Source organism: Procambarus clarkii, chromosome 43 (genome assembly GCF_040958095.1).
Source record: "Procambarus clarkii isolate CNS0578487 chromosome 43, FALCON_Pclarkii_2.0, whole genome shotgun sequence".
Classification (NCBI taxonomy): Eukaryota; Metazoa; Arthropoda; class Malacostraca; order Decapoda; family Cambaridae; genus Procambarus; species Procambarus clarkii.
In genome coordinates this window covers 7,805,549-7,808,919 of record NC_091192.1, presented here as the reverse complement: position 1 = coordinate 7,808,919, position 3,371 = coordinate 7,805,549, and positions in this window count along the sequence as shown.

Genomic DNA, 3,371 nt, shown 5'->3' with positions numbered 1-3,371 from the left:
GCAAGACACGGCGAGGTCAATGACATTATTAAGAGAAGCCTTACCACAGCCGGTTGTCCAGCAGAGAGAGAGCCCCGTTACCTAATGTCCCTGGTGACCCTGTCGGTCGCCCAGACGGAATCACGGTGAACCCCTGGAAGAATGGTAGACAGTTGGTGTGGGACTAAACTTGCGATTCAACTTTAGCCAATACCTATGTTGACTTCAGTGCTGCACAAGCAGGAGGAGCTGCCAATCACCGGGAAGCGGCCAAGTCACGTAAATACAGAGACCTTGAGCACCACTACAATTTTGTCCCCATTGCCTCCAAGACATTTGATGCCTGGGGTAAAAGTGCTGCTAGCTTTTTGAAGGAGTTGGGGTCTAAGCTAATCGAAACAACTAGAGACCCTAGAGCTGCCAGTTTTCTTTTTCAGCGCCTTAGTGTGGCAATCCAGAGAGGAAATGCTCACTGCATTCATGGTTCCTGCCTGCCATCTGAGGAGCTGGAGGAGCTGTTCAACTTGTGACAAGCAGCCTTGTTCCCTGCATGTAATCAATATTGTAACTTTTTTTGTGTAATGACATTTTCAAATAAAGTTAGATAAATATACACACATACCAAAAGAATAGGGGTGGTAGGAGAAGAAAATATCAAAGTGTTCAGTGAGGATCCACAAGGTCTTCTCTGAGTACTCTTTATTTTCTTCTCCAAGGCTATGGGTCCCTACACTTGCACCAGAGGTGGTACCCCTTCTAGGTAAAAAAAAAAAAAAAAATTATATATATATATATATATATATATATATATATATATATATATATATATATATATATATATATATATATAAATATATATATATATATATATATATATATATATATATATATATATATATATATATATATATATATATATATATATATATATATATATATATATATAAAGTTTGTGAGGGTACCACCTCTGGTGCCAATGTGGGGACCCATAGCCTCGGAGAAGAAAATAAAAAGTATTCAGAGGAGACCTTGTGGTTTCTCACTGAACACTAATATTATCTTCTACCACCCCCATTCTTTTGTATGTACACATATATATTTACTTTATTTGAACTTTGTTACAAAAAAGTATGTTACAAAAGTATACTTTGTTACAAAAGTATGTAATATATATATATATATATATATATATATATATATATATATATATATATATATATATATATATATATATATATATATATATGTATATATATATATATATATATATATATATATATATATATATATATATATATATATATATATATATATATATATATATATATATATATATATATGTGTACATGCAGCAGACATTCTAAGAGTTAGGTTAGATTTATTCCTAATTACATTCACTCGTTTAGTCTTCAATATTTGATTTGCCATGAATATTGTAAACAAAATATATTGACAACTTTATTGGTGAATTACATTTAGTTGTTAAAATATTTGGTATGGAAAATACATTGTTTCCTGGAATCATTAGCTTCTCTAGGTTTAAATGAATAGCATTGACTATGTACTTATTGAATATGTACATAATCGTGTACATAATATGTACATAGTATGTACATAATACTATGTACGTTGATTATGTACATAATTAGTACATTGTGATGTTTATTTAAATCAAGAGAAGCTAATATTTTCATAATAATTTGCTGTGATAATGGCGGCTCTACAATGATATTCATGACTGCCAAGAGAGCACGAGGATCCCTCCAGACATGTAGCTCTCCGTAAACCATAAGTAAGTCCAGTTTTCTCTACTAACCAAACCATCGTTGGGCTGGTCATGCTGAATGTAAATACTAAATGTGTGTCTGTAACTCGCAATAAATATATATTTTAAAACAGACAAATAAAACAATACATAAATATAGCATCTTAGAAATTGTTACAAAGTTTATTGAAACTGCTAATCATTACAAGTAAGTGAAAGCAATGATGTTTTATTTTCTGCCGCAGTCATAAGAAGTAACTGTCTTTCGTCACATCTGACTTTAAATACTCCTAAACAATAAATTTAACATATTCCTGTATTAATTAAATATCAAATTTAACATATTCCTGTATTAATTAAATATCAAATTTAACATATTCCTTTAGGCAAATATTACTGAATGTGACCGATAGGGTGAGATCAATGATTCTAGCGCTAATTTTTCTCTATTTTCCTTAGATTAAAGTTAAGCACTGAATTTTGAGTAAGTATAACCATTAGTCGTAACAATTATGTGTAAAAGTACTCCATGAATTATCGCGATTCAAGGATGCACTTCCCCAAAATTCAGTGCTTAACTTTACCCATGAACTAGGCATCGATGGTACACTCCCTTTCTTCAATGTCTAAGTGAGAACAAAAGGCAACACTTTCACCACAGAAGTTTACGCTAAATCCACCAACAATGGAATGTGTAGCAATGGTCACAGTGCGTGCCCAGACAGATATAAGTCAACTCTACCGAGATCTCCCTGCCCACTGTCTTACCCAGTGATTGGTTAGCACCCTTTCCCCTTATTTACCCGCTTTTCCCCAATTTCTTACCCTTTGTTTGATATCCCTTATATTTATTTGACCCTTCACCTCACCCTACACACACAGGCAGGCTGGCAGCCAAGTTGGCTGGCTAGCTGGCAGGCAAGCAGGCTAGCTGGCAGGCAAGCAGGCTAGATGGCAGGCAAGCAGGCTAGCTGGCAGGCGAGAGGTGAATTACGAGCTGGGTCATGTGTTACAGAGGTGAGGCTGCAGTAAATTGTTGCGAGGATGATTGGAGGAATTCTCTTGATATATCATTTCAGTGTATTTCTTTGATTTATTATATGTTTGTTTATAGATTTTTCCTCACACCTCTGTGTGATGTGTAAGAGAGATGACGAGATTATCCTTCGTACTGACAATAATCGCTCCAGATAAAATAATTTTGGAAGTAATAAAGGGGTAAGGACTGAGAGAAGGACACCCGAGTACATTTGGGAAAGAGACAGTGACTAGTATGCTTAGCCGTTATGATGACAGGTATAGTTCCCGTGTGTGTGTCGTCTCTACTGTTCCCTAGAACTACCGAAGTGGCAATGCACTGGTGTTAGTTTCTCCATTATGTCCAATATTCCGATTTGTCTTGTACTATCGGAATCCGTAATTATGTTTTATCTCTACGAGGATACTTAGCTACGAACCTGGAGGTAAGAAAAGCCATTTGGAGTGACAAATGAACAACCTTTATCTCTGCCAGAAGGTGTATATCAGTCAGGGAAACTGTAATCTGCGTTAATAGAAGACTTCAGCTGCCGCCTTCCCACGTGGATAACGCAAGGTCACACTAGTAGAGAAGGTGGAGGTTTACTCG